Source organism: Pleurodeles waltl, unplaced genomic scaffold, assembly GCF_031143425.1.
Source record: "Pleurodeles waltl isolate 20211129_DDA unplaced genomic scaffold, aPleWal1.hap1.20221129 scaffold_70, whole genome shotgun sequence".
In the NCBI taxonomy this organism is placed as follows: Eukaryota; Metazoa; Chordata; class Amphibia; order Caudata; family Salamandridae; genus Pleurodeles; species Pleurodeles waltl.
In genome coordinates, this window is record NW_027150391.1 from 906404 (window position 1) to 915246 (window position 8843).

The 8843-nt window shown below is 46.3% G+C and overlaps 1 non-coding gene across 1 annotated transcript; it reads right to left on the bottom strand.

Moving 5' to 3' along the window:
- Positions 1-416: 416 nt before the first annotated feature.
- TRNAL-UAG (transfer RNA leucine (anticodon UAG)) lies at positions 417-498 on the bottom strand. The gene has a single exon. It is a non-coding gene; the product is annotated as a tRNA-Leu (tRNA).
- Between the last annotated feature and the right edge of the window lie 8345 nt (positions 499-8843).

The window sequence follows — 8843 nt, forward strand, 5'->3', positions numbered from 1 at the left end:
CAGAACGGTGAGCAACAAATGTGTTCATTAAAATATGCAGATTAGGCAGCAAATGATGCATTATTTGGCAAATACGACAAAAGCATATTTATGCTGCAAAAGTAGAACACCCTGTAAAGACATAGTTTGATTTTGCTGTAAGAACTTGTTTGAACTCTTCGATCGGTGTTTTTGTTTTCTAACTCACTGGGTGTGTAAACCCCCGAGACTTGTTCTTGCAGCTGAGCAGCAGCTTTTCATCAATATATAGAATATATGTATAGCCACCTGCTCTTCACGAAATGTATACATATACTTGAGCCATCCAGAAAGAGCTAAACACGTGTGTGGCGCCCTGGAAGGAGCATTGCGGGAATAGGTTTTCATTTCTAGTTTATAAGTAAGAGTTTGGTGATGTGTGAGAAAGAAAATGCCACTGGCAGCGGTGGGATTCGAACCCACGCCTCCGGAGAGACTGGAGCCTAAATCCAGCGCCTTAGACCGCTCGGCCACACTACCTTGTGCTGGAGACTATCCTGACACTCTCTGTGATGTACCTGGACACGGAGGCAGTGAACTACTCTGGTCTTTTTATCGATAATAGGTGACATCAGTTTCTGAAGAGCTCAGGAGCGGGGACTGGGGAGGAATAAGAGAGAAAACGGTGGGGGGCTGGGTGCCCTGTACGGGGTGATGTCTAGAATCCCGATAGGTTCAGAAGTAGAAAGACCGGCAGCCCACGGATATTACAGGTGTGCGTAAAGCAGTTATAAGTTTATCCTAGTTAGACTACAAATTAATAACACTGGTGAATCTATATATGTTTCACTATTTAAAGATCACCAACGACGTTTGGCAATACAGGACCATATTGCTCGTGTAACTTGTTATGTATTTTTATATCACATCATCCATTCATTGATCTTTAAAATGACTTGGATTATCTGAGTGTGATCTGTTTCACATTTATTCTTAAGGACTCTAACACTTTGCACATGTGTGAATCCGCCCTCTTCATGCACTGCTTTTGGCCTCACAAATAACAGCACACATGACATGTTAAATGACACCGGTGTGTGTTATGTTTGGTGTTTCATGATGTCACAGGGAGGGGGGGAGTTTATGACAGACCTATGAAGGCTGCCAGGACGGGTGGGGCTGTGAGCAGTGGGATCACTGACAGGAGGTCTGTCTATGCGCCTAGAGCTGTTAATGCCCCTGGAGGAACTATAAGTTATGTCAGCAATGACAGTCCCTTCTCTATCAGGGTGGGAGGTGTAGCTTTGGTTGTGACTTATGCTGATGGGGTTAAGATATGAGTCAAGTGGGTTGGTAGAGTGGTGGAGTGGTGGGTTGCTGGGATGGTGGATTGGTTTGGTGGGGTGGTGGAGTGGTGGAATGGTTGGGTGGTGGATTGGTGGGACTGGTCGGACGGTGGGTGGGTTGGTGGAACGGTGGGATGTTGGGTTGGTGGGAATAGTTGAATGGTGGGTTGGTGGAATGGCGGGGTGGTGGGTTGGTGGGAATAGTTGGATGGTGGATTGGTTTGGTGGGGTGGTGGAGTGGTGGGTTGCTGGGACGGTGGATTGATTTGGTGGGGTGGTGGAGTGGTGGAATGGTGGGTTGCTGGGAGGGTGGATTGGTTTGGTGGGGTGGTGGAGTGGTGGGTTTCTGGGATGGTGGGTTGGTTTGGTGGGGTGGTTGAGTGGTGGAATGGTGGGGTGGTGGGTTGTTGGGAATAGTTGGTTGGTTGGAATGGTGAGGTGATGGGTTGGTGGGAATAGTCAGATGGTGGGGTGGTTTGGTGGGGTGGTAGCGTGGTGGAATGGTAGGGTGATGGGTTGGTGGAATGGTGGGATGGTGGGTTGGTGGGAATAGTTGAATGGTGGGTTGGTGGAATGGTGGGGTGGTAGGTTGATGGGAATAGCAGGATGGTGGGTTGGTTTGGTGGGGTGGTAGAGTGGTGGAATGGTTGGGTGATGAGTTGGTGGGACTGGTCGGACGGTGGGTGGGTTGGTGGAATGGTGGTGGGTTATGGGGTGAAGAGGCTAGCTGTGGTCGGCTGGTGGTTTTATTGTCAGTAGTGGGTATGGTTTTGTCTCCAGATGTGCTGAGAGATTTCTATGTCTTATAAGTGTCACAGGGGGCAGTGCAGAAGTGAAGGCTGATGTTGAGGATTGCAGCATGACCTTCATGTCACTGCACAGGTTTAGGTGAAGGTCGCATTCCTGTTTTTTTCAACCAGATTTTTCCTTGCGGTTCAGAAGAAACAGAAGACAGTGTCCGTCTAAGAGAACATGTCTGTTGTGAAAAGAGTGAGGCCCTGATTTATACGTTTTGGTGCAAAACGGCACTAACGCAGTTTTGCACCAAAAAGTTTAGCACCAGCTTGCACCATTTCTTTGCACCAGCCGGGCACCATATTTATGGAATGTTGCAAGCCGATGCAAAGGGTAGGATAGTGTAAAAAATAAATGACCTTAGTCGGGTGGGGCTGGCGGTATGGGCGAAGGGGGTTTTGCACCAAAAAATTACGTTAGGCAGATTAGAGTAAAAAAAAATGACTCTAACCTGCCTAGAGTCATTTTCTGATGCAAAACCATCCATAGCACATGACTCCTGTCTTAGGAAAGACAGGAGTCATGTCCACCACTCCAATGGCCAGCACAGGGGACCAGGGTCCCCTGGGCATGGGCATTGCACTCTGTGCCATGTATGGGGGGCCATTTCAGGGCCGCCTATGGTACTTTAAAAAATAAAATAAAATAATTACCTGTACTTACCTGGGATGGGGTGCCCCATCCTCTGCTGTCCCTCTGGTGTGGGTGGGGGTGTCCCTGGAGCCTGAGGAGGGCACCTGTGGTCTTATTCCATGGTGTTCCACATTGGAAATCGTCCCACAGGTCCCCTAACGCCTGCCCTGTCCCAGGCATTAAAAAATAGGGCAAAGCAAGCTTTGCACCTTTTTTTGACCCCTCCTCCCTCCCGTGCACCATTTTTGTCTGGCAGTATGAATATGGCATAAGGCCATAGAGTCATTTTTTGCACGGGAATGCCTACCTTGCATCTCATTAAGGCAAGGTAGGTTTCCACCTCCCAAAAATGACTTTAACTCCATAAATTTGGTGCCAGACAGGTCTAGCACCAAAGTATAAATATGGAGTTAGTTTTGCACCGAATTAGAGTAAAAAAAAATGATGCTAATTCGGGCCAAACAGAGTATAAATATGCCCCTAAATCTGCTTTATTATAGTCTTAGAGCCCGCGGTAGCGGGCTTAATCGGCCATTAAAGGCCTGCTCCAGCGTTAACGGCCCCAGTCGAAGGTAAGGGCCTTAAACAAGAGAGCGGGCCTTTAATTGACAGTAGAGCCCACTACAGCAGGCTCTATGGCTATTAGAACATTCTGCCACTAGAGGGCAGAATGTTGTAATAAAACAAAGTCCTCCAGGAGTCTGAGGGGATTAAATTCAATCATTGGAATGATGACGCTTCAGGCTTTTACCAGCCATTATAAGCCCAGAGCTCTCCATTGTGTGCAATGGAGATCCCAACATTCCAATGTTCTATTAGTTCTTAACTCAAAACTGTAACTTTTCACTGGTTAGAGTTTTAGTCGTTTCCTGTTAGGGATATTTTATGGAATTCTTCAAAAGTTGAGGAGCCCAGATGATGTATTAGTGTTGATAACAACATCTTGTGGGTTGATCTAGAAGGATGCTCTTTAGTTTAAGGTTGGCTGCCATAGACTGATAATATTCAAGCCCTGGGCTCCAGTGTCATTGCCTCAGTAGAGCCAGCCGCCTCCTCGTATTGGCTTTGTGTGTAGCCAGTGCTTTTCAATTCAAGATTGTGATTGATTGAACACAGTTACAACACACATGTAACAATATTAGAATGTTATAAAGGGACAGCACATAAGCAAAGAGTTTCTAAAACATGGAAAAATTGATATAGATTTAATTTAAATAATGGTATAAAGTAAATATGTGGAAACTGAGATGGGGGTACTTTGGGCCCCCAATCACTGTGAATTGCTGTGCCTGCTGATGCAGGAGGCTCCTTATACCTGGAGAGTCTCTGCCTCGCGTGTGAGCGGGAGGCCTGCGGAGTATCCAGTGATGAGGAGTCTTCTTACCCAAATGGACATGAGCCGGGGACATCTCAAGTTCACAAGTCATGTTCTGTGCCCAATTCCGTGGCTGATGTCACACAATCGTGGAAGGTGGTGGTGGTTAAACCACTGCTAAAAGCCCTTGGCGGACCCTTCCGTTCCTGTCAACTTCACACCTATGAGCTGCTTCCAACATTGGGCAAAATACTCCTGCGCTCATGTTCATTCGGGCCACATTTTACTTTAATATTATGTTCTCCAGACCTGATGTTTTTTACCTAATATTAATTCTATCACCATCATTTTAAATATTAGAAATCTGTAAACATAAACATATTTACCATACTCTTTCTAACCCAACTTTATGTGACGTAATGACTGCAAACGTAGGGGCATATTTATACTCTGTTTGCACCAAATTAGTGTCATTTTTTTTTACTCTAATTCGGTGCAAAACTAACTCCATATTTATACTTTGGTGCTAGACCCCTCTAGCACCAAATTTATGGAGTTAAAGTCATTTTTTGAAAGTGGAGTCCTACTTTGACTTAACGAGATGCAAGGTAGGCGTTCCCGTGCAAAAAATGACTCTATGGCCTTAACACCATATTTAGGGGCATATTTATACTCTGCGGCATATTTATACTCTGTTTGCACCGAATTAGTGTCATTTTTGTTTTACTCTAATTCGGTGCAAAACTAACTCCATATTTATACTTTGGTGCTAGACCCATCTAGCACCAAGGCCCTGATTTAAACTTTTTTTGCACCGCATTAACGTCATTTTATGACACAAAAGTGGCGCAAACTTACAAAATATTGGCCCTTATTTATACTTTTTGCTGCAAAACTGCACTAACTCAGTTTTGCACAAAAAAGTTGAGCACCGGCTTGCACCATTTCTGTGCACCAGCCGGGCACCATATTTATGGAATGGTGCAAGCCGGTGCAAAGGGTAGGCTAGAGTTTAAAAAAATGACTTTAGTTGGGTGGGGCTGGCAGTACAGAAGAAGAGGGTTTAGCACCAAAAAATGGCTTTAGGCAGGTTAGAGTAAAAAAAAATTACTCTAACCAGATTAGCGTCATTTTATGGTGCTAAACCTACCATGCCACATGACTCCTGCCTTAGAAAAGGCAGGAGTCATGCCCACCACCCCAGTGGCCAGCACAGAGGACAGGGGTCCCCTGGGCATGGCCATTGCACCCGGTGCCATGCATGGGGGCCCATTTCAGGGCCCCCTATGGCACTTTCAAAAATAAAATGCACTTACATGTACTTACCTGGGATGGGGTCCCCCATCCTCGCAGTCCCTCTAGTGTGGGTGGGGGTGCCCCTAGGGCCTAGGGAGGGCACCTCTGGGCTTATTCCATGGTGTTCCACCATGGAAATAGGGCCACAGGTCCCCTAAGACCTGCCCTGACCCAGGTCTTAAAAAATGGGGCAAAGCAAGCTTTGCCCCATTTTTTGACCCTTCCTCCCTCCCTTGCACCATTTTTACATGGGAGTATAAATATGGTGATAAGGCCATAGAGTCATTTTTTTGCATGGGAACGCCTCCCTTGCATCTCATTAAGGCAAGGTAGGTTTCCACTTCCAAAAAATGACTTTAACTCCATAAATTTGGTTCTAGACGGGTCTAGCACCAAAGTATAAATATGGAGTTAGTTTTGCACTGAATTAGAGTTAAAAAAAAATGACGCTAATTCAGTGCAAACAGAGTATAAATACCCCCTTAGCGTCAAAAAAGTATGCTAATCTGGTCAGAATCATTTATTTTGACTCAAAACTGCCTAACGTAATTTTATTTTAAGCTAGCCTACCCTGTGCACCGGCTTGCACCATTCCATAAATATGGTGCCCAGCTGGTGCTAAAAAATGGTGCAAGCCGGTGCAAAACTTTTTGGGGCAAAACTGCCTTAGTGCAGTTTTGCACCAAAAAGTATAAATAAGGCCCGTAGTGCCTTGTCGTCACTGCTAGACACAGACTCTGAGTTTAGAAGAACTCAGAGCTCAGCAGACCAGTGCCCTTATACATTACTGAGAATAAAACTCCAGCTGTAGAAACAAAATACTATTAAACTTGCAATAACTTCATGTCCTCCTTGAGAAATGACAATGTTTCTAAAAGTATTTCTGCACGTTTCAAACCAGGGACCTTTTGTGTGTGAAGCAAACATGATAACCACTACACTACGAAAACTTGAGACACCATCTCACTTTATGCTTCATCACACAAGACCGAAGCTTTGATGATGGTTCAGGATCAAAGTCTTCCTCTTACAAGTTCAACAGCCTAGACCTGTTCTAAAGATACATTTATGGACAGTTTCCTGTTAGAAAACTCACTGCCCACTGTTGTTGAAAATTGTTAAGCGGCCTCGGAGTGCTGCATTTGGAAATAATGTACCCCTGGACCCGTGCGTGCACGTGCGCTGTCTACACCTCTATGTGTGAAACAGGCTTGCAGCACTATAACTATTTTGCATTTGTAAGGAAGTGTGTACTACCACTGACTGTCCAATGAGTGTTTTATGTGTGAGAGAGGCTTACAGTGCAGGTCGCATCTGTTGTTCTTGTGTGAGAGAAGCTTGCACTGCATGTCGCACCTATTCTTGTGTGAGAGAAGCTTGCAGTGCACGTTGCATCTATTCTTTTGTGAGAGAAGCTTGCAGTGCACGCTCACCTGTTCTTCTTGTCTGAGAGAAGCTTGCAATGCACGTTTCACCTTTTTTTCTTGTGCGAGAGATGCTTGCAGTGCATGTAGCTCCTATTCTTGTGTGAGAGAAGCTTGCAATGCACGTAGCACCTATTCTTCTTATGTGAGAGAAGCTTGCAGTGCATGTCACACCTATTCTTGTGTGAGAGAAGCTTGCAGTGCACGTAGCACCTATTCTTCTTGTGTGAGAGAAACTTACAGTGTACTTAGCACCTATTCTTGTGTGAGAGAAGCTTGCAGTGCACTCCCACCTATTCTTCTTGTGTGAGAGAAGCTTGCAGTGCATGTAGCACCTATTCTTCTTGTGTGAGAGAAGCTTGCAGTGCACGTAGCACCTATTCTTCTTGTGTGAGAGAAGCCTGGGCTGCATCCGCAGCTGAGTAACTATTCTGTGATTATTAGAGGAGCTGGGGAAAAAAAGTCCCTATTTAAAAGTCAGCACTATTGTCTTTAGAGTAAATATTATGCTATTTCCTGTAGGAAAGACCTTCCTCCCTGGTCAGGATTCTTTTTCCCTCAGCTCTCCTTGCAACTGCACCATGATTCTGAGTTCAAAGAGAAAATGTTCACTTTCTCAAGCAACTGGACAGGAGCAGAGACATTTACAATACAAGTTACAACATGAAGGCAAAGTGATGGCCAAAAATAGTGAATGTACCGAGTGACCACACGCATTCTGCTCCATCTTCTAAAAAAGATGACTTTCTCCCCACAGGTGTTCCATGGGGTAATGGTTAACCCTCTGGGCTTTGAATCCAGCGGTCCCAGTTCAAGTCTCAGTGGGGCCAATGTTTTTGCTTTACTGAAAGTGTTATTGGGAGTGTCACCTCTTGTTATCTATCCCACACATTTGAAGTCTGAAAATGTGTTCTGACCTAATAATAAACAGCTTTTCTCACTGTATTCTCATGTTGTGTGTTTTATATATTTGTTAATTTACTGAAACTCTGAAACTTCCTCAGTTCCGCCAACTACGATTATGTGCGTGCTCTTTTATGATGTTTTATCTTTTTACGCTTATCTTTGGCCTATTCTTTCACATTCCAAAATATCACAATCTTTAGTTACATTTTTCCAAAATTCGCCTTCCCCGTCTTCATACAATATTTCTTGCCTCACCTCGCTTCATTCTCTTTGTTGTTCAGTCTCCATCACTCTTAATGTTGAGCTCTTAACGTATTTAATGTAGTCTGATCCCACTTCATGTGAAGTACTGACTGTGACATCTGACTCCCCACGTGGTCACCGAAGCACGCATCAGGTTACTAAGTTTAAAAGAACTTCAAGGCGGTACAGACACAGAGGCGGTCATTCCGACCCTGGCGGTCATTGACCGCCAGGGCCGGGGACCGCGGGAGCACCGCCAACAGGCTGGCGGTGCTCCCAAGGGCATTCTGACTGCGGCGGTACAGCCGCGGTCAGAAGCGGAAAACCGGCAGTCTCCCGCCGGTTTTCCGCTGCCCTGAGGAATCCTCCTGCGCCGCCATGGGGATTCCGACCCCCTCACCGCCATCCTGTTCCTGGCGGCTGTGACCGCCAGGAACAGGATGGCGGTGAGGGGTGTCGTGGGGCCCCCGTAAGAGGGCCCCTAAAAGATTTTCAGTGTCTGCCATGCAGACACTGAAAATCGCGACGGGTGCCACTGCACCCGTCGCACCCTTCCCACTCCGCCGGCTCCATTCGGAGCCGGCTTCCTCGTGGGAAGGGGTTTCCCGCTGGGCTGGCGGGCGGCCTTCTGGCGGTCGCCCGCCAGCCCAGCGGGAAACACAGAATAACCGCGGCGGTCTTCTGACCGCGCAGCGGTATTCTGGCGGCTCCCGCCGGCACCGCGGTTACAGCGGCCGGCGGGAGTCAGAATGACCCCCAGAGTCCTTATGTGTCGCCTTGTGCTATTTTCTTTAACTAACACAGTACATTAATATATGAAAATGCTTCCAAAAAGTGTTTCCGCCCGAGGTCCTTTCGCATGTGAGGCAAACGTGATAACCACTACACTACGGAATCCCACTTGCGAGTATGTTTAGTATGTTTGCA